The sequence below is a fragment of the Lissotriton helveticus genome, chromosome 6, assembly GCF_964261635.1.
Source record: "Lissotriton helveticus chromosome 6, aLisHel1.1, whole genome shotgun sequence".
NCBI classification, from domain to species: Eukaryota; Metazoa; Chordata; class Amphibia; order Caudata; family Salamandridae; genus Lissotriton; species Lissotriton helveticus.
The window spans coordinates 2,037,589,135-2,037,612,409 of record NC_136067.1 but is presented as its reverse complement, the minus strand read 5'-3'; the positions used below and the strand labels follow the sequence as shown (position 1 = coordinate 2,037,612,409).

At 48.4% G+C, this 23,275-nt stretch overlaps 1 protein-coding gene across 8 annotated transcripts in view; it reads right to left on the bottom strand.

Annotated features, from left to right (window-relative positions):
- DNMT3A (DNA methyltransferase 3 alpha) overlaps positions 1–23,275 on the bottom strand; it is a 2,120,215-nt gene that overhangs the window by 167,161 nt on the left and 1,929,779 nt on the right. The window lies entirely within an intron of this gene.

The following is a 23,275-nucleotide window of genomic DNA, read 5'->3' as shown; positions in this document are numbered from 1 at the left end:
AACTACTGTTTCTTACAGATATATCGTTACCGAAGATAAGTAACTTGTGCATCTGAAAGAAACAGGTTAGTATTAGATTCCTTACCTTAGAATAGATACCCCAGCAATACCAACCCCGGTGGTGGGTCTGCGAACCAATAATCACACCAGAAAGTCCTGGAGAACGGAACGGCCGAAAAAGCCATCTCTCCGGACTTGGCTGTCCAGGCAGTAGTGTCTTGCGAACGTGTGCAGCGAGGCCCACGTAGCCGCCTGACAGATGTCCTGCAAAGGAACTCCCCGGCCCAGGGCAGTAGTAGCCGCCGTGGCCCGTGTGGAATGGGCACGAAGCCCCACAGGAGGCTCCTTTCGAGCCAAAGAGTAACAAGCCTTGATGCACAAGACGACCCGTCGAGAAATGGTTCGCTTGTGCACCGGCCGTCCCTTCTAAGCGCCCACGTAACCAACGAAGAGTTGGACATCCACTCGGAACTGGCATGTGCGATCCAGATAGAAAGAGTGTACGTGATTGGAATATAACTCTTAGCCTTGGCAGGAACAGCCGAGTATAAGGAAGTTTTAGATCGCACAGGAGGGCCTTGGCTTCTGTGAAGGATTATCGTCTTGCCTGGACCAATCTGGTGTTGTCTGGAAAAAGTAGGATAGGAGGCATATGTGAGAGACCTCCTCAATCTGACCAGTTTCAATATTACATCTCTGCCGTGGAAATTTAGAATCTGGGCAATGAGGTCTCTGCCTGGCTCCCGGAGGCAGCATTTGCAAAAGCGCTCTGTGGGCCCTCTCAATTACGAAACATTGTGATAGCGAGTCAGCGAGCAGCCAGTCTGTAAGCCACAAGGAAGTTTTCCATATCGTTGCCTTCGCATCCCTCCGGGAAACCCACGAAGCGTAGATTATTCCTTCTGGCTCTACTCTCTGCATCCTCCACACAGGACGCCAGTCCTTTCGGGAGGGTCTCCAGAGTATTCACCTTCTTTTGTAGATTGGTAACTGTGTTTTCAACTCCAGACAACCTCATCTGTCTCCATGATCCTATCTACCACGTTGCACAGGTCCTGCTGAATAAGCATGACATCTGAGCCCACCACCCCCATTTTGGCGTCCAACGTGTCTCTAGTTTTTGTGACGGTGGCCATTAATGCTGCATTATCTGGCATGACGCCAGCCGAGCCACCAGGGTCTGGCGCCCAGACCCTGTGTCCATATAGCAGTCTATTGTACTCTGTGAGGAGGCCCCTGGCACCTTATCCTTCGTCATCATGAGGCCCCAAGTTAGCACACTGATCCAGGCACCAGCAGCGCTGATGTGCGTCCAGCGCACTCTGTGAATAAGCACCCTGTTTTGCGCTGCGCTGGTATATCAGGCACAGGAGGAGGGACACCTATCACACCACCCCCATGTCCCAGCCAGGTATCTTCTTGGATGGCCGAGGCAGGGGAGGAGGGCCCCCACTCGCAAGCCGCACCGTGACCTAACTCAGTCGCCTCTGCAGGCAGACGAACCCTCACCCTCCACAAACAGGCACCTGCACACCCACTAGACGTAGGTCTGTTCCTGTTCGCCCGTGGACAAAGCCCAAGCGCCTCCCGCTAATCACGTAATCAGGATGGCCTCGGCCTCCAGGATTGATCGTGGCAGTATGCAGTATTACAGGGCCAACATGCTGCAGGTAGTAAGTTGGGGGGGTACATGGCCTTTCATTTCATTAGGATTCCTCCAGCGTCATGGCCCCACTAGTTTGCACGGAGGGCGGGCGTCTCGGAGCATCCAGGGATAACTAATCCTCGTATTCATCAGCCCCCATGCACATCTCCCAGGGGAGCAGGCCTTCAACCGAGCCAGGAGGCTGCCATGCCGAATCCCAGGCCCGCCTCTAGCTTTCCTCACAGCTACCAGACCGGGCAGATCTCCTCACCTTTGCCCGAGTCCGCCGATTCGGATCGCCCATGCCTGCACGTGCAGCCCAATCTAGCCGCGAATGGCAGGGAACACACCCTCAGACACTTCCCCGCCTCGTACTGCTCCGGGCAGACTCCGGGCACCTCAGCACCCTCCTCCTCAGGCTGTCAGTCGCTTCCCTCTGCCCCGAGCCACCACACAGACTGTCTTCTCCAACGATGCTGCTCGTTCCAATCTCACCGCAGCTGCCCCTCGGTGAGAGAGGACTGCATGGATTCCACTGCAGCCCTCGAATCTCTTACTACGGCGTCACGGCTAGGCCACTCCGTGCCAGTGGCCTCTGCTTCAGCCCGACACCGTCTCGATGATGCATCTCAGTGTGCCGCAGCTCCCACGCAGAGCAGTGATCAAAGCAGGTTGTCCTAGCGGGGGTCCTCAGTGTCTCTTTCTTTTTTTTTATAAAACCTTTCTTACTTGTCACACAAAGTACACAGCCTTGAGCCTACAACCCAGAGGCCGGCAGCATGTAATATTAACACTCATTACTGTAAGAACACAGCCTTGTAGCCGACAACCTATATGGTCCGGCGGCGAGTAAAGAGTTACCGCACTTATTTCTATAGCTTGTGTGAATCATATACCTTTACAAATTTACTATTTCCCTATACGGTCTTGAAACGTAACTAACTAACCCTTGCCCTGAACCAACCTGCCTCATTCCCGACCCTTGTTACCAAGTGTCTTAGTGAATTGCCTAATATAACTGAGTCACATCCATCGCACCCCATATCGTCCATAACTTATAATTTTCCATATCCTACAATATATAGAAGCTTCCCCCAAGGCCTACCCCGTCCAGCACGCAGCCACAACATGCACACCGCCTCTGCCTCCCACACAACAATTCAATGTGCGCAAAACACGGAGTCAACCTGTCCCAGCCATAATACAAAGGGTTCCCAGATATCCGCAGGCCGAGATCTGCACGGTAAAAGGTCCCAGTAATTTGTCAATTGGTCCTTACAATAGACAGCAAACCGTACCCAGCCTGCCACAGTTGGCGGGGCTACCCTCTTCCAGTGTAGCGCTATCTGGCGCTTAGCCAGCAGCAACAATAGAGCAGTCAGCTTTCGGGAACCGCTAGGCACATCCATGACCAAACCCAAAAGTGCCATGAGCGGGTCCACACGCAAATCCAAACCAATAATGTGTCCTACATGTCTTAGTACTTCCATCCAATACTGCGCCACTGGACTACATTCCGAAGTCAGGTGGAAAAATGTGGCCTCCAGCGCCCCACACCTCCAACATTTTGCATCAATCTGAAGGCCCATACGACATAGCTGCTTAGGTGTGCGATATGTTCTGTGTAAGTAATTGAAGTGTATTAGCCTCAATCTATAATTAGGTGACAGATTCTCGAGCTGTGAACAGCAAAATATCCATTGCTTATCAGTGATTTCTATGCCAGTTTCCCTTTCCCACTCAAGTTTGGACGTACACGTTATTACCGGTGAGGTGTTCTGTGTTATACTATAGATACGTGTAATCATTTTCTGAGGGGAGGTATTAGAAAATATATCTTCAAGTGCCGGCAGTGCAGGCGGTGCTTCTGGGAACTTTGGATACCTAGCTCTACACGCAGCTCTCAGTTGGTAAAATAATAACATGTCAGAAGCCGAAGGCTCATCTGGCTCACACATCTTTTGCAGCGTCAGGAATTCGTCATCTGGGTAAAGATCGCCAGCAACCTTCAACCCACGTTTGCACGCCCGTTCTGTCACTGCTCTGTCTGTTAGTGGTCCCCAGCGGCATCGATGGTGCATATAGCTCCACAATTTCGGCCCTTTTAGCTATTTTCGACCAGGCCCATCGCGTAGCCTCGACTGTGTTAATGTCTGATGGGGATCGTTTATATGGGTGATAAACTGTGGCGTTGAGCGGGGTAGGTGCAGCAATATCTATTTCAATGGCCACATGTGGTTGGAATGGGAGTGGATGTTGCCAATAATATAAATATTGTGCGTGTGCACTATACGCATAGAGTTCAAAGTCAGGAGCTGCTAGTCCCTCTTGACTAAAAGGAAGCGTCAAAAGTTTCCACGACACCCTAGGTTGTCGTCCTGCCCATACTAATTCCAGAATCCCATTCCGAAGACGCTTAAAAAAATGACTGCTTAGGGGCATGGGGATGTTCACAAATAAATAAAGCAGTTTAGGTAAAATCACCATTTTAGTGATAGCTATTCGCCCCGTCAGGGAAAGTGGCAATGCTTTCCATCTCTGTATCTTAACCTCCATCCAGTCCACCACTCTACTATAGTTGGCTAGCCATATTTCTTGTATGGATCTGCTAAACCAGATTCCTAGATACTTAACGTCGCCTTCCGTCCATGCTATGGGAAACTCTGTATCACACTGTTTAGTACCATCAGTTAGTGGCAGCATCACTGATTTTGTCCAGTTGATCTGTATACCTGTGAGGCCTCCATATCTGATAAATTCCCTCATAATCGGGTCGAAATTTTCTTCAGGTTTAGTCATATAAATGGTCATGTCATCTGCGTACATGGAGACGAGCAGGACCCTAGTAGTGACACCAATGCTGCGGTGAGAGTGGTGTTGTCGTAGGCTAGCCGCCAAAGGCTCTGTAGCAATAGCAAATAATAGCAGCGATAGGGGGCAACCCTGCCTAGTGCCTCTCGTGATATCAATCAGTCCCGATATCTGACCATTAACTTTCACCCGAACTGTGGGGGAAGTGTACAGTAGCCGTATTTGTTGTTTAACTAGAAGGCTGAAACCCAAGAGAGAAAAGGGCAAATAAATGGGTCCTCAGTGTCTCTAAAGAGGCCGATGGGGAAAGATAAAAGATGGATTTTAATGGGCTGCGGGAGCTCGCCTAATGTGCGTCTGCCATGTTGGACCGCTAGGCCACGCCCCCAGTAAAATTACATTTGTACATAAGCAAATGTACATGCTTATATTTGCTCATGCGTAAATCTCCTGAGCATTTATAAATCCACTTTATCTGCATCCTCTTTTTTCACACTCTAGAAAAGGTTTTACTCTTGCATTGTCAAACTTAAATTTCCAACCATTTGAAGTGCGAGAAGAGATTGGAAAGGAGTTAGAGAATGCCCTTAACATCTTAGTTTGTCGCTCTGCATAGAACTCACTGCACATTATAACACTAGAATTACATATCCTGCCTACTTCCAGCACTTGTATGTAGATTTGGCCAGAGATGGCAAATACACAATCCTTAAAGGACACAAACTTGATCTAATATGAGCCCTCATATAATCAGAGATGATCTGCATTAGGCTCTGAAATAATGAACATATAGCCATACATTTGTTTTAAATTAATTGCATTGAAGTAAAAAGTAACATCACAATCAACAGTTCTAACAAACTACACCATGCAACAGCCCTACATAGTAGTAACATAGCTTCACACCAAAACAATCAAAATCTAACCCAAGAATATTGCCATACTTTGTTACCAAGCTGCATGGAACAAAGAGGGACAACTGATTTTTTTTTAAATAGGATGTACAAGTTACAGACCTTGGACAACCCTCTTAACTGGTGGATCCTCTATCTAACTGCATATTCCTGCCCGTTAGAATAATCTAAGGTATCTGACTGGATATGGAAATTTATCAAGCAGTGGCTTCCGCATGACGTTAGGTTTGTGCTGTGTGGCTGAGAAACGACCTCACAACTCCATGAACGTGACGGAGCAGAGATGCGTCTATGCCCAACACCTGCATGATGATGCCAGTTTCTTTGTTATTTTCCTTCTGATCCCTCAAACTAAGATCTACTCAAACAAATTACAAATTACAGTGCACTGAAAACAACCTGGGAGCTTTTTCAGATGTGCAGATGTCCACTTCACAGAATGGGGAGGCAGCAGGGCAGGGAGGAAGGAATAGTTTATTACCTGTAACTCCAGTTCTCTCGTAGGGATAGGAAAATGCTACTTACCCAGTATGCATCTGTTCTTGGGATGAAGAGCTGAGATTCATATGCTTTAGCATAGATCGCCATCTGGTGTTGGGCTCGGATGTTTGCACTTTGTTTTTCTTCGAAGAAGTGTTTGCAGTCACAATGTAGGTGACACCTCCTTACGGTGACAGTGCGCTTGGGCATCGACTCCATCCCCAGATTGTTTTCGCCAGAAAGGGTAATGATGGAGTTAGTAAGAATAGAAAGAGACGTCCATGTGTGTTGTATCTAAGTAAGATAATACTGCAGCAGACAAAAGTACCCGGGGAGGCGGGTGGGCGCATATGAATCTACAGCTCTACATGCCAAGAACAGATGCATACTAGGTAAGTAGCATCTTCTGTTTGAGACATATGAGCTGTAGATCATATGCTTTAGCATAGACTATACAGCAGTTATTTCCGTAGCGGTGACTAACCTGTATCTGTTGCAGTAGTTTGAAAAAGTGTTCTTAAAACAGCCTGGCCCAGACTAGCTCTTTGATTTGCATGCACATCTACACAGTAGTGTTTTGTGAATGTGTGAGGTGTAAACCAAGTTGCAGCCTTGCAGATGTCATCTAAGGGTATATTCTCTAAGAATGCCATAGAAGCCCCTAGTTTGCATGTGGAATGCGCTCTAGGGGGAATAGCTAATGTGCGTTTAGCTTTAATGCAGCATATTTGGATGCATTTAACTATCCATCGTGCAATACCAGTTTTTGAAATGGGATTGCCTTTATGCGGTGGTGAAAAAGCAACAAAGAGTTGTTTGGTTTTCCTAAAAGATTTAGTTCTTTCAATGTAATGAAGTATTGCTCTTTTGACATCTAGTGTGTGAAGAGCACATTCTGCCACTGAGTCTGGTTGAGGGAAAAAAACTGGTAGTTCAACAGACTGATTGAGGTGAAAGGCAAAAACAACTTTAGGTAAAAAAATTGAGTAGTCCTAAGAACCACTTTGTTGTGATGAATTTGTAAAAATGGTTTTTGTATGGTTAGTGCCTGGAGCTCACCAACTCTTCTGAGAGATGTGATGGCTATAAGGAAGGCTACCTTCCAAGTGAGGAACTGTAGTTCACATTTGTGCAGAGGCTCAAATGGTGGGCCCATAAGTCTTGTAAGGACAATATTAAGGTTCCAAACTGGAGAGGGTGGAACTCTAGCGGGAATGATTCTTTCGAGTCCTTCCATAAATGCTTCGATAGCGGGCACTCTAAACAAAGACAAGTGTTGTCCAGTTTGTAGATAAGCGGTTATTGCAGCGAGATGCAATCGTATAGATGTGTATGCTAAGTTACAGCGTTGTAGGTGTAAGAAATAGCAAATGATGTTTTCAATGGAAGCATCTAGTGGATTGATTCGATTGTTTGTACAATAAATTACAAATCGTTTCCACTTTGCTGCGTAGCATGCTCTTGTGGTAGGACGTCTAGCCTCTTTAATGACGTTCATGCTGTCTGGTAGGAGAATAAGGTAGCCAAGCTATATGATCTCAGGTGCCAGATCGCAAGGTTGAGTCGACTGGGATCTGGATGTCTTATCTCTCCATGGAGAAGTGAGAAGCTTGGGTGAGAGGTGTAGTTTTTGATGAGGAACTACAGATTGTTCCAACAGGGTTATGAACCAAGGTTATCGAGCCCATGTGGGAGCAATCAGGATCATTGTGAGGGAATGCTGTTGGAGCTTACGAACTACTAATGGAACGAGCGGGAGAGGCAGAAAAGCGTAAGCAAATGTTCCTGACCAAGTTCATCCATAGCGCATTGCCTTTGGATAATGGGTGTGGATACCTGGACGTGAAGTTTGGGCATTTTGCGTTCTGGTGTGTGGCGAACAGATCTATTTCTGGGTAGCCCCACATGTGAAAGAATGAAAGGAGAACTTGAGGATGTAATTCCCATTCGTGGATCTGTTGTCGGTGACGACTGAGCAGATCTGCAATGTGATTGTCTACTCCTGGAAGGTGTTCTGCAAGGAGATATATCTTTTGAGGTATGGCCCATCTCCATATGCTTTGAACTAGTAGCAAGAGCTGTAGGGAGTGTGTCCCTCCCTGTTTTTGTATACAGTACATTGCGGTCATGTTGCTTTGTGGACTAGATGAACTTGAAAGGTTTTTAATGCTAGAAAAATTGCCAGTAGTTCCAGATGGTTTATGTGGAACTGTTTTCGTTGTAGAGTCTACATGCCCTGAATGGTATGATTTTGAAGATAAGCTCCCCAGCCAGTGAGCGATAGGTCTGCTGTTAGCACTATCCGCGGAACCGGGTCGAGGAACAGCTGCCCTTTGGAAAGGTTTTGTGGGTTCCACCACTGCAGAGAGCGATGGGTGCGGCCATCTACCAACACCAGATCTGTTAACAGACCTTAAACCTGGTTCCACTGACGTGCTAAGCATTCCTGCACAGGACGCACTTGGAGTCTTGCATAAAGGACGATTAGAATGCAAGAGGCCATCATCCCGATTAGCTGCATGAATACTCGAGCTGTTAATGAGTGTTGAGGTTGAAATTGTGATATTAGAGCCTGCATGTTGCATATCCTGACTGGGTTGGGTTATGCTAGAGCTTTGCAAGTGTCTATTGTAGCTCCTAGATATATTTGTGTGTTGGACGGTTGGAGGTGGGACTTGGTGAGGTTTACAGTGGTGAAGAAACTGAATTGTCTTGTGAGTGTGTTGAACACAGCTGTGTTGTGAGTTGGCCTTTATGAGCCAATCGTCCAGATAAGGTAACACGTGAATGTGTTGTCTTCTTAAGTGAGCTGCAACTACTGCTAGACACTTTTTGAAAACTCTGGGTGCTGTGGTTACCCCGAACGAGAGGACTTTGAACTGGTAGTGTTGACCGTCACCACAAACCTGAGATATTGCCTGTGAGCAGGGTGAATGGGAATGTGGAAGCAGGCGTCCTTTAAATCCAAAGAGGAAAGAAAGTCGCCTTGCTGAAGCAATGGGAGCACCTGTTGGAGGGTGACCATGTGGAAATGATCTGACTGAATGTAGAGGTTCAGCTATCTGAGGTCTAATATTGGCCTGAGAGAGCCGTCCTTTTTTGAAATTAGAAAATAGAGAGAGTAAACCTCCGTGCCATGATGAGTCAATTCTGGTTCTATTGCAGGTTTTTGTAACCGGGAGAGAACCTCTTTTTTTAGGAAGGTGAGATGTTCTGAGGACATTGCACAATGTTTGGGAGAAATATTTGGGGAAATGGAGGTAAGTTCCAGGCAATAACCATACTGGATAATTTGTCTTACCCACTTGTCTATTGTGATGAAATTCCAGACAGGTAGAGACTGTGAGAGACGTCCCCCGACAGGAGTGGAATGATCAAGTCACTGTTTGGTGGCAGGGGACGTGCGGGTGGAGTTACCTCTGCCTTTTCCCCTATAGTTATTTCCTCTGTATCCTCCCCGAAAATATCCTCTGGAGGAGGAAAATTGATTGGGACTTTTGTAAGAGGAGGAGAAATTTTCTGACGCAGTTGTTTTAGTGCCCCCCAGTAAAAGGAGTGATGAAAGGAGCCCCTATTAGAAGGTAGTTGCAAGGACCCCATGGACTTGGCAGTCTCTGTGTCTTTTTTCATTTTTTCTAATGTAGAATAGACTTTTGGCCCAAAAAGATGTTCCGGATCAAAAAGCTTATTAAGTATTGATGATTGTACTTCCTGCTTGAATCCGGAGATTTGAAGCCAAGCATGCCAGCGTAGTAAGACGCTGGTGTTAATGGCACAAGATGCTGTACCAGCCGCATCGAGGGTGCATTTTATAGAAGTGTTTGTGATGAGCTTACCCTCATGAATGAAGTCGTGAGCTTTAGTTTTGTACTGTTCTGGTGAATGCTGCATTAGTTTTTCCAGCTCGTCATAGTGAGCTCTATCAGAGAGCGGTAAAAGAGCATGAGCATCGGAAATACGCCAATGATTAGCAGCTTGTGATGCAATTATCCTACCTGATGCGTCTATAAGCTTTGACTCCTTGTCAGGAAGAGGGGCAACGCCTGTAGTTTGCAAATTAGCTCTCTTGCGTGCGTTGGAGACTACTAGAGATTCAAAGGGTACCTGGCCTCTGATATAAACTGGGTCTGAAGGAGTGGCTTTATATTTTGGCGTAAGTATTCTAGGTCTAACAGGGTCTTTGAATACCTCGTTGGTGTGTTTTATCATGCCTTTGAGTATGGGCAAAGTATTAGTGGATTTTTGGGAGGGGGCGAATGGTTCCACTAAGAAATCCTCCTCTAGGGTATCGGATGTAGTTCCACCCCATGGTACTGAGCAGCTCTATTAATAAGCTGTGCGAAGCCAATATTGTCATCGGATGGTGATGGTCTGGAGGGATATAGATCGGGGTCACTATTATGATCTGGATCTTTATTGTCATCATCCCAGGGGTCTGTGTCCTGTGGTATGTTGTCCTCATCGTCATCCCCATCCCTGTCCCCATCCCCATCATTGTCATCCTGTGGCTCAGGTGAGAAAGGTGGTGAATTTGCTAGTGAAATCAATACATTTGGATTAAGAGGTGGAGGAGAAGGAGGTATGTCTTTTTTCTTCAGAGGCATATGGTAGTCCTCTGGAAGACCCAGCTTCCATTTTTTTAGGAAGTGTTGCAAGAAGGTGTGTGGTTCAGGGCCGATATGTAATTGTTTCTGTTTTGGATCCAAAGGGTCTTGTGGAGGAAGTTCTTTGGATGGGGTGTCTTTGTCATTTTGTTTTGATTCATAGGCCCTTTTTAACAGGGTTAGTCCCTGAAGCTTTAAGAGGAGCTGTGTGCTTTTTGGGCTCCGAGCCTTTCGGTGCGGCATGTTTTGACCCGAAGCTTTGAGTTTCACTTTTTCAGCTCAGAAGGTTTGTCTTTCGTCTGTTTCGGCTCCGAAGGTTTGTCTCTAGTCGGTTTCGGCTCCGAAGCTTTGGGTTTAGCCGGTGTCAGCTCCGAAGCTTTGGGTTTAGCTGGTGTCGGCTCTGAAGCTTTGGCTTTATGTGGTTTCGGAGTCTTTCGGTGCTGAAGACGTCTTCGGTGCAGACAGCGAAGCATCAGGCACTTGCTTGGTCTTGGGTTTCGGGACCCGAATGGGGCCGGCTCAATCCAGAGCCGGAATGCTTATCCCTATGTTTCATAGCCGGGCCCGAGGGCGGGGCATCTGAAACATTTTCACAGTGTCGACCTGGGTCTGAGAGCAAAGGTGATACCGGCGCCTTTATGGTTTTTGTGGGCGCTTGGGACTCGTTACTTACTGTCCGTTGAGCCAGAGCGACGTTCAAGTCGTCTTCCATGTCGGAGTCGTAGGCTTCAGACACGGAGATTTGTTCATCTTCTTCGGCACTGGGCTGTTGGAATTCAGACTCTTCTCCGAAGATGTCTGGCACCGGGCTAGTGCTGCGTCACATCTCGTGACGTCGAGCCCGACAGTCACGAATGGGTTTCTTTGAACGAAATGATCGACAGGCCTCGCAGTTGATTTCTTCGTGTTCCGGGATAGGCAGAGGTTACAGACCTCGTGCAGGTCTGTGTGTGGGAAATTAGCACCACACCCAGGGTATTTCTTAAATGGAGTCCGTTCCAGGGACTGCTGGCGTGGTCTGCGCGGGAAGGCCTCATGGCCCACATCGAAGCTACCGATCGAAGTTGTTGGATTTTACGATGTGCGTCGAAAGGGAAACCGCGTTTGAAAAGAATACCGTTGAGTGGTAAGGATTGCGAGTCGAAAGGGTGCGCACACGATACCAAACCGGAGCGCAGCAATACACATCCGAATGCGATGGCAGAAAAAAACAATCAGGGGATGGAGTTGATGCCCATGTGCACTATCCCCATAAGGAGGAGTCACCTACCTTGTGACTACAAACACTTCTTCAAAGAAAAACAAAGTGCAACCATCCGAGCCCAACACCAGATGGCGACCTATGCTAAAGCTTATGATCAGCAGCTCATATGCCTTGAACCTTCCATTATAGTCATAAGCACTGAATAGTCCCGCCTACGTGTGGGGACCACGGAGCACTTTTTTCCACAATATATCTTCTTATGTAGATATTTGCCTTTCTTCAAGAAGGCCAGCAGTCACTTAAGAAAGTAAAATATTATGTAGACTATAGGACTAAGCTACAATTCTTCATCTCATACTTAAACAAGCACTTGCACTGCAACAGGTCTCGCATTTACGCGAGTTTGAGCTTTTGACATTGCAAATGACAATGCCTTTTTGTTTGCTTTAAAAACATAAATAAAAGGCATTGTTATTTACAATGCCAATAGCTTAAACTCGTGTAAATGTGAGACCTATTGCATTGCAAATGCTTGTTTTTTTCTTCTGCCGGGTGGGCAGAGGGGAGAAGAAACAAGCCGGGACGGGTGGGAAGGAGAGAAGAAATGGGTCTGGGCAGAAGAAACTGAGACGGGTCAGGAGGTAGGATAAGTAGCAACATAGATTGCGGGTGGAAGAGTAAGAAGCAATACAGACATAAGTAGTAACAATAATGGGGGTGTGTGGAAGGGCAAGAAGAAACAGACGGAGGGCAGGGGGTGATAAAGCAACACAGACAGGCAAAGAATTAACACTCAACTTGGATGGGAGCGATAGAAGCAAGAAACAAAAATAAATACTACCTGAATCACAGTGCCAGCAGCTGGAGGAACTTAATACACCTGAAGCAATTAGTACTTGTTCCGTGGAGCTCCTGCCGAAGGAAGTGAAGACAGTGCGCCTACCCAATTAGGAGGCAGCCAATGAGAGTGACAAAGAACCTCACCAATAGTAAGCAACGGGCAGGACCCAAGTCCCTTACTCAAAACAATATCTCTACCAACCAAGAGTGAATGTGCTAGCGCACATGCGTTCACGCTGGCCAGACCTTAAATATTTCCGACTCTGACCCTGCCCATCTGGCCTGCTTGGAATGTCTTCAAATGTGTTTCAATACCGCATCCAACCTCCCCGAGAAGTGACAGGGTACAGCTGGCAAGGTACCACATTCATTAAATCGGTAATGTTAACTCTATTGTTGTAGGGCTTAGAACCAGCAGGGGTGTGCGATGAGTCTGTATATAAAACAACGCAAGGCTATTGCTTCTATCATTATAATGTAATTGTTATTAATATTAATAATCTAAGCAAAACCAAAGCCAAATACAGGGTGAGGCAGAAGCGTGGTGGGGGCGTTGTTTGGAGGTGCTCCTACCCTTACCTCCTCCCTCTCCAGAGAATGAATACAACAATGAACCGTGCTTTGAGCTGGAAAGAACAGGGGTACGGGCAGCCGGAAAGAATTGCAGGGACGTGCATGGTCAGAAAGGCTCATCGAGGTGGACGAGGGCGCGCAGGCGCCACCTGCAGGTGGACGGGGCTGCTGGCACTGCCGGGTGAGGGCCTGTTTTGTGCTCAGGTGAGGCCTTGAAGTGCAGCTGGTGGATGAAAAACCTGGACATTACGGAGTCCACTCGATGCTCACCATTTAAGAGGCAGGTTTAAGAATGCCAGCTGAGGGTCAAAGGCCAGGGGAGGAGGGCGCAAGGAATGCCAAGAAGCCTTCAGCGCAGGTACAAGATACACAACCCCTGCACGATAGCAGGCCTGTGGGCAGCGACTCCAAGGCATCTCGGTGACCTGAACGCCTGCTGCGGAGATGAGGTGGGTGCAGCAGGTGCACTGACACCGGGGCCCATCGGCGGCTGATTTTCACAGTATCTCAGTGGTCTGAGCCCATGCTGTAGATATAAGCAGGGCTCTGTCGTAGGCAGTTCAGTCTGTGTTTTAAGAGTCATCATTTCATTTGTGTGCATGTTGTGGTCAATAATAGTTTATATTACTCATACACACGCCGTTGCCAGACATACCAGACCACTATCTTAAGATGGCGTATGAGAAGGTGGGGTTGGGGGAGGGTCGTACCTTTCACCATACAGGTATGTAGACCAGCCTGACAAAAGTAACTTAATTAAAAGTTCCAATTTGACTAAAATTGTATTAACAGACAGTGTGACAATTGGATATGCTACTTACCAGTATGCATCTGTTCTTGACATGTAGGGCTGCTGACATTCATATCTATAGCATAGATCGCCGCCTAGTGTTGGGTCCGGATGATTGCACATTGTTGTCCTGGAAGAGTCTTCGAAGTATCACAAGATAGGTGGCTCCTCCCCTGGACTACAATGCGCATGGGCATCGACTCCATCCCCAGATTGTTTTTAGCCATTGTGGCGAAGATGGAGTGTAACATTGTGAGCGATGACCATGCTAAGAGTACGTGTAAATTCTGCAGCCGCTACAGGCGCCGGGGAGGAGGGCGGGCGATATGAATGTCAGCAGCCCTACATGCCAAGTACAGATGCATACTGGTAAGTAGCATATTCAGTTCGAGGCATGTGGGCTGCTGAATTCATATCTATAGCATAGAATAAATACCAGTCCCTCCATTAACGGCGGCCGCCTGTGCCAGCTGCAGACGTTTGAAAAAGTGTCTTAAGAACAGCCTGCCTTACAGCTGCTTGGAGTGCACATCTACACAGTAGTGTTTAGTAAATGTGTGTGGTGTAGACCATGTGGCTGCTCTACAAATATCTTCCAAAGGGATATTACCAAGGAAAGCCATGGAGGCCCCCAACTTGCGGGTGGAGTGGGCTCTGGGGGGGACCGTTAAAGTGCGCTTAGCCTTGTGATAGCAAATCTGAATACACTTAACGATCCACCTGGCTATACCTGCTTTGGAAATGGGGTTGCCTTTGTGCTGGGCTGAAAAGGCAACAAAGAGTTGTTGTGTCTTCCTAAATTCTTTGGTCCTATCGATGTAGTACATCAAAGCTCGTTTGACATCAAGAGTGTGGAGCATTCTTTCGGCTACTGTCTCTGGGTTTTGAAAGAACGCGGGCAGTTCAATGGTCCGATTGACCTGGAACTGCGAAACCACTTTAGGAAGAAATGTAGGGTTAATGCGCAGCACCTCCCTGTTGGAGTGAATTTGAATGAATGGCTCCTGAACAGTGAGCGCCTGTAGCTCACTAACACGTCGTAGAGACGTAATGGCGATGAGAAAAGCCACTTTCCACGTTAAGAACTGAATCTCACATGAATGTAGAGGCTCAAAAGGTGGGCCCATCAACCTGGTGAGGACCACATTGAGGTTCCATACAGGAGCTGGCGGGGTCCTGGGAGGGATGACCCGCTTTAGGCCTTCTAGGAAGGCTTTAATGGCAGGCACTCTGAAAATGGAGAGATGCTGCCTGTTTTGGAGATAAGCCGCTATGGCGGATAAGTGTATCCTGATGGAAGCATATGCTAGATTGCATTTGTAAAGATGTAACAAATAACAGATGATGTTGGGAGTGGATGCATCTAGCGGGTTGATGTTGTGTTTAGTACAGTAAATGACAAACCGCTTCCATTTTGCTGCATAGCAAGCTCTGGTGGTGGGCTTTCTTGCCTCTTGTATGATATCCATGCATTCGGTAGGCAAGTCAAGGTAGCCAAACTCTAAGACTTCAGGAGCCAGATCGCCAGGTTGAGCTGTTGCGGATCTGGATGCTGAATGTCGCCACGGTTCTGCGTCAAAAGCCTGGGTGTGAGGTGCAGCCTTTGATGCGGTACCACGGATAGTTCTAGAAACGTGGTGTAACATGGTTGGCGTGCCTACGTTGGAGCAACTAGGATGAGTGTCATAGAGTGTTGCTTTAGCTTTCGTGCCACCAGCGGTATGAGAGGTGCTGGGGGAAAAGCGTACGCAAATCTGCCTGACCAGTTCATCCATATCGCATTGCCCTGCGACTGTGGGTGAGGGAACCTGGCGGCAAAGCTTTGGCATTTTGCGTTTTCCCTTGTGGCAAACAGGTCTATCTCAGGATGACCCCACTGATGGAAGTACGGGCGGAGTACTGATGGGTGTATCTACCACTCGTGCATTTGGTGGCTGTATCTGCTGAGCAGATCCGCCATCTGATTGTCCTTGCCGGGAGGTGTTCCGCCATGAGGAAGATGTTCCTCTGAATGGCCCACTTCCACATGCTCTGAGCCAGATGAGACAACTGTGGAGAGTGTGTTCCTCCCTGCATTTGAATGTAGTACATGGCCGTCATGTTGTCCGTCCGGATCAACACGACTTTGTTGCACAGATGTACTTTGAAAGACTTCAATGCCATGAAGATTGCCATCAGTTCTAGGCAGTTGATGTGCATCTTCTTTTGCTGTGGTGTCCATAGTCCCTGCACCGTGTAGTGGAGTACATGCGCTCCCCATCCCTGGAGAGATGCGTCCGTCGTCAGGATAATGTGCGGCACAGGCTCTTGGAACGGTCGGCCCTTGCAAAGGTTGTGTGGACTCCACCAATGCAGAGAGTTGTATGCCCGACCGGTCACCAACACTAGGTCGTTCAACTGTCCTTGAGCCTGAGTCCACTGATGAGCCAAGCATTCTTGGAGCGGACGCATATGTAGCCTCGCTTGCGGGACTATGAAGATGCAGGAGGCCATCATGCCTATCAACTGCATGAACACTCTTGCTGGGAGCGAGTGTTGCGGTCTGAACCTTTGGATCAGTGACTGAATGCTGTTGACCCTCACAGGATTTGGCTGAGCTGTGGCTGCCAGAGTATTTATAGTCGCGCCCAGGTACTGCCGCACATGGGCTGGCTGAAGGTGCGACTTTGGGTAATTTAGTGAGAATCCCAGATCGTGAAGAAGGTGAATGGTGTGGGACATGTCGGCGGCGCACTGCGGGGCCGACCTTGCTTGGACAAGCCAGTCGTCCAGATAAGGGTAAACGTGAACATTCTGTCTCCTGAGGTGCGCCACCACCGTCGCCAGGCATTTCGTGAACACTCTGGGCGCTGTGGTCACCCCGAAAGGGAGGACCTTGAACTGATAATGCCGACCCTGAATGGTGAACCTGAGGTATTTTCTGTGTGATGGATGCAGTGGAATTTGGAAATAGGCATCTTTGAGATCCAAGGTTGCGAGGAAGTCTCCCTGATTGAGCAAGGGGAGAACTTGCTGCAGTGTGAGCATATGAAAGTGTTCTGATAGAATGTACTGATTCAGGGGCCGGAGGTCCAGTATGGGCCTGAGGGACCCGTCCTTCTTTGGGATTAAGAAGTAAAGGGAGTACACTCCCGTCCCTTCTTCCTCCACCGGCACGAGCTCGATTGCCCCTTTTTGCAGCATGACGAGTACCTCCTTCTGCAATAAGTGTGGACATAGGACGGTGTTTTGGTGGCATGTTGGGTGGAGTGGATGTTAACTCCAGACAATAACCGAACCGGATAAGTTTCCTGACCCACCTGTCTGTGGTGATGGATTTCCACACTGGCAGGAACTGCTGGAGTCTCCCCCCGACAGGTGTAGTATGGTCGGGGGGCAGTGACAGGGCGTCACTGTTTGTTGGTGGCGGAGGAGCGGGAGTTGTTGTTTCCGCGACCTCTGCCCTTGGTGCTGTTGCCCCGATAGCCGCCTCTACTCTGCTTGGTGTAAGAGGACTGCGCCCCACCTTTATTGTATTGCGTTTGCTGGGACATCTGGCCTCTGGAAACACCTCTATTGCCTGAGCGACGAAAAGTGCTGCCCCGAAACTGCTGGGACTGTAGAGCCCCCATGGACTTCGCAGTCTCGGTATCCTTCTTGATTTTCTCTAAGGTGGTATCCACCTCTGGACCAAATAACCTATCTGGGTTTACTGGTTGATTGAGGATGGTGGTTTGTATCTCCGGCTTGAAACCGGAGATCCTGAGCCAGGCCTGACGTCTCAACATGACACTGGTGTTAATGGCTCTGGCCGCGGTGTCCGCCACGTCCAGGGCACATTTAATAGAAGCGTTGGAGATAAGCTTCCCTTCCTGAATAAGCATCTCAGCTGCCTCCTTATACTGGTCTGGAAGATGTTGTAACAGGGTCTCTAGCGTGTCATAGTGCGCCCTGTCATAACTGGCTAGGAGTGCTTGAGTGTTAGAAATACGCCAGATATTGGCTGCTTGAGCCGCCACCCTCTTTCCCTGATGCCTCCAGCACTTTAGATTCCTTGTCAGGGGGGGAGGAGCATCACCAGTGGTCTGGGAGTTCGCCCTCTTCCGGGCATTAGAAACTACCAGAGAGTCCAATGGCAACTGGCCCTTGATGTAGGTAGGGTCGCCAGGTGCCGGCTTATATATTTTTTCAATCCTAGGGTTGATCACCCATGCCCGTGTGGGTTCCTTAAAAATGTCTGCAGCATGTTTCAGAACCCCTTTCAGCAATGGGAGAGTTTTGACAGTCTTCTCTGCTGTTGAAAAGGTATCAAATAGGAAGTCCACTTCGATAGGGTCAGCGTGGAGCTCCACGTCGTGGTTCTTAGCCGCCCTCTCAATTAGAGCATTAAATGCAGCTGAATCCTCAGTAGGAGAGGGCTTGACATTGTAGACCTGAGGGTCCTGTGCAGTATGCTGATCCACTGGGTCACCTACATCTGCCCATGAGTCTTGTTGATCCTCAGGATCAGTGTTGGCAGGAAAGTTATACTCCTCGTCCTCACCATCTCCACCCTCTACATCTGAATAGGTGGGTGAGGGTGTAGCCACTCGTGGAGTCCGTGGAGCAAGAGGCTCCACCACAACAGGGGAGTCCACAGCAGGCTTTTTGCGCTTCAAAGGAATGGTGTAGGACGCCAAAGGCTGAGTTGCCGTGATCTTCCTCTTGTAGAGGGTTAGCTTCCCGGTGTTGGCGTCGATAAAATGTTCCGACTGCTCCTCTCCCGAGGGTTGTCGAGGTGTTGAGCTCCCAAGCGGCTGAGAAGGCTTCGACGCCGTAGACCCGTGGACGGGCGCTTCGGTGGCCGACCGTGGTGCGAAGGCCATTGGTGCTACCTTCGGCGGCAACGTAAACAGGAGTGGCGTCGAAGACTTTGGCGTTGCAGCAGCCGGCTTCGGTGTGGAAGCATCCTTCGGTGCAGCCGCGGAAGCCTTGCTCCTGATGCGCTGTAGAGAGTCTGATACCTGCTTCGTAAAGGAAGCGGACGGTTTAGTCGACCCGACAGACGTCTTCGGTCCACCAGCGAGTGAAGACTCGAGCGTCGATGCCTTGTTCTTATCCGGCCGAGGCACAGGATCAGCCCTCTGCGGCACACTGCGCCCTCCTTCTGCGCCGACGGCCTTCGGCGCCGGCGTTGACTTGTCGGTGGACTTGAGAACCGGGTGCGGGGCCCCAGCCTTCGGATCGACGCCTTTGGCCGATTTTGGCTCGACGCTCTTGACCGACTTTGACTCGGCGCCCTTGCCCGACTTTGGCTCGGCACCCTTGGTCGACTTCCCCGGGTCGACGGCCTTCTTCGGTTTCGGCTGCCCCGACGTGTCTGAAGACGAGGAGGCGGCCGGAGGGACAGACGTCTTCTGTGTCGACGGCGTCTCTATTGGTTTCGTTTTCGTCGACACCGAAGGTTTCGGTTTCATTTTTACCAAGGTAGGCTCCGTAGAAGTATCCGTAGCCCGGCCCGTAGGCGTGGCCGTGGATTGGGGTGGAAGGTCTTGGGTAAGGCCGTGTGGCGATCCCTCGACCTGAGCCTTAGTAATTGTTCGTTCGGGGCTTAGCTCTTCACATGAGCTATCTTCTGTGGCCCCGTAGGCCTCATTGTCGTCTCCTACCTCGTCGACGACTTCTTCCTCGACCACTTCGACGTCCGCGTCGTATTCGTAGTCGATCTCCGCCGCCGGAGGGGAAATCTGCATATGAACTTCCTGTTCGTCTGCTTCTTCTCTGTCGAAGATGTCCACTGGTGCCGGGGCTGACCGCCGGGCCTCCTGGCGCGCCACGCGCCGAAGTCGAATCGTCTTCTTCGATCGAAACCGGGAACAAGCCTTACAGTTGGCTTCGTCGTGGTCCGGCTACAGGCACTTGTTGCACACGGGGTGGACGTCGATGTGTGGGTACTTAGATCCGCACACGGGACATTTCTTGAACGGACTCCGTTCCATGATGTGTCGTCGAAAGTCTTGCTGCGTCGACCGGGCCTCGAGCACTGAAGAGTCACGCGACTCCTCTGGACGTCCGACTCGGGAACTGAGCCGGAACAGAGCTCGGCACCGAACGCAAAACAATACCGACGCTATAGGAAAGGCCTTCGGGCCTTAGGAAAAGTCTATTTCGATTCCGAACTGGAGATGTCGAATATACATCCGAACCCAATGGCGGAAAAAAACAATCTGGGGTGCCCATGCGCACTGTAGTCCAGGGGAGGAGCCACCTATCTCGTGATACTTCGAAGACTCTTCCAGGACAACAATGTGCAATCATCCGGACCCAACACTAGGCGGCGATCTATGCTATAGATATGAATTCAGCAGCCCACATGCCTCGAACACAGCGCTTCGTGCCTCACTTCGGGTGTTTATAAGCGCTGTAAATATAGGGTGGTAGCATTATCCAGTTTCATGATTCTCAATTTACCGGCCTCTGAAAGATTTAAGGATAAAAGAGTCTCACAAGGATTCAGGTCCATGAACTGAAGGTCACTGAAGTACCATTGAGAACGTTATTTTATAAGTAGATTTAATAACACTTTGCTATAAAATGTTGATGCTTTTGTATTATTTTTTAATCTGGACTATTCCTTTGTTGTTGTTTTTTCCATAGAATACATATTCATTCAGTCATAGTATTCCACAGTCGGCTGTATGTTCTTTTCGTATAAAAGGAAAAAACAAAAACAAAAAATCTTACAAGACTTGGAAGTATAATCAACAGTGATTTTAATCTGCCTTTCTGAACGTTTAACATTTAGGCCTTCGTTTCGATTAAATCGTTATTTTGCGAGCTCCACGCAAACCCAGGTTTGTAGTCAATGCAATTACAAGAAATCTGCAACTCGGAGTTTGCCCTCCGTTATATTTCAGCAAATAAGATGTGCACCCCTGAGGAATAATGAAAAACCTTCTAGTTTTACAGGCTCAAAGGCGTTAATCACTTGCTGTGAAGGTCTCTGTCTACAACACAAAATCTGAAATGTACTGTTAACAGATGCACGCTGCCCTCTCGTGAACATACACTACGCTCTGCCTTCTCATTATGCACACACTTTCCATCCAGCCTGTTCGAGTCGTGGGGTTTGAACTTAGCACATGCCTGTTACCTGTACATGTAACGCGATCCCCGTGGAAAGCTCAATCCTCAACCGGCTAGTGGAGGCAAGCCAGACTCGAGCGCTAGCGCAAAGCAAGAGTGCAAACATTGTTTGCACAAGAGAAATAATTATTAGGTGGGTATTGCCCGCCTTCCTCTCGACTTAAGCTCTTTGTTCTCTGAGGGAGTAAAATAAATGGCTTTTTGAAATGCCAAAGCAGCAAAGCGCTGTGAGCCCACTGATTTCCATTCTGAGTGCTCTTTTAATTCTGCCCCTTCAGAGTTACAAGATCTGCTGCAGATCTCGTATCTTTCACCCAGAGGCCGGAGGAAATAGCAACAGAAATAATCAAGGGAATCTGGATGGAATTACCGATTCCACCGGTAATTCCTCATTTTTAAGAAGGCCCTCAGAGATGCGCCTGTAAATGGCTGGTAATTCCTCTCATTTATGGAGCTACTGTGCCCTCAGTATGGGCATCATTGGACACTTGTGAAGAGGTTGTAAGAGCATGATTCAGCCACCAGATGTGCAAATCTAAACCACAGGACTCGAACAGGCTTGTTGTAAAGCGTGTGAATAATGAGCAGCCCGCGCGTAGTGTATGTTCACAAGAGGGCCAGCAGAGGGCCAGCGTACATCTGTTAACAATACATTACAGAAAGCCAAGCTAGCTTTGAAATGCTTCGGAATGCACAAATGAGCAGTTTTCTTTATTAGGCACATTTCTGCAAACTGCAAAAAAAAGGCCCCGGACGATACCTGCTGCCAGTAATCTGATCAGTCCTTTGGAGAAGAAAGTCATCAAGGTAAAAGTAAACAAGCGTGGTCCGAAAGAGAAAGGAGGACTGCGCTGCAGCATGGGGATCTCTTGTCTTTATGGGGCCATATGTTTAAACGTTTAAACACATGGCCCCATAAAGATACGAAAGTGCTTCACGACAACCGTGAAGCAGGCGAGCGCCAGTCCGGCTCGGAGACAAAGGGCGTGAACAGAAAACCCTCATTTCCAATGGCAGGCCACTGTTTAGCATAAAAGGTGACGCCGGCCAATGGAAATGAGGGGCGGAGCTTTAAGCCTTCTTCTCAAAGTCCTCTCTTACAAAATCTCTTGTGGAGTCGGAGCAGGGCTCTGTTCTGCAACGCACGCGAGGCCTAAAAAGAAGCCAGGAGAATTATAGATGTGTATAATTTCATGATGTTTTAATATAACAGCATAAATTGCTTTCACAAACCCTTTATGATAGAGCATAGAGATGAAGGAAAGCAGGACAAAGTAGCCCATACACTGTCATTATACGAGTTAAAAAGAGAGGTTGTGCATTTCAGGGACCACCAACAGTGGAGAAGTGTGGCTCAATGGTTAGAGCGGCAGACCCTGATGCAGAGGTCTGGCCCGGGACCAGGGTTCAATTCCTGCCTTGGCTGGTCTCGGTGGATCTTGGGCTCATAATTCCTCGGACGTGATTTCTCGCCTCGGTGCCTATTCTAATCATGGGTCCCACGCTGCAACTCTGGGCAATAGCTTGCTTAGTCTCCACAACGGCCCCTACAGCGCTAGGGATGCCTGGTTGCACCCTGGGGATGCCCAGGAGTGGACATTTCACGGGGAAAAACCAGGAAGGGTTCCCTAGCGGTATGAGTACAGCGCCAGGACACTCAGGAGTATCAGTGCGCTTTACAAATACGGCTACATTTACATTTACATTCCATCATGCTGAGCAGGTGGCCGGTGCTTCAGTTCTTTTTGAGGCAATGTGTGATGATATATAGGATCCATGGTTACTTCTGTCCACTTCACCAGGGAGGGTTGCTTATGACTATAATGGAAATTCCCCTATGAGAGAACCGGAGTTACAGGTAAGAAACTATTCCTTCTCTTGTAGGGGACTTCCATTCATAGTTGTGAGCACTGAAAAGATTAGCAAGCCCAGACCTACTTAGAGCGGTGGAAAAGACTGTGAACTAAGGTAGCCCTTTAAGCAAATAGATTTCTGAGGGAGGCATGTTCTACTTGAGCATCTGCTCTAGCACCAGAGTCTAGGCAGTAATGCTTGGTAAATGTATGAACAGATCTCCATGTGGCTGCTTTGCAAATATCCTGTATAGAGATATTCTTCAATAAAGCAACAGTAGCCGCTTTACCTCTAGTGAAGCGCTCTTTTGGTTTAGCTGAAAGTGTCTTGTTAGCTTTTTGATAGCACATTAAGATACTGGGAACTATCTATTGGACAATAGATTACTTGGAAATGGATAATCCCATAGGGACCAGACCTTAGTTAATAAACAATTGGTTCAATCTGCTGATATCA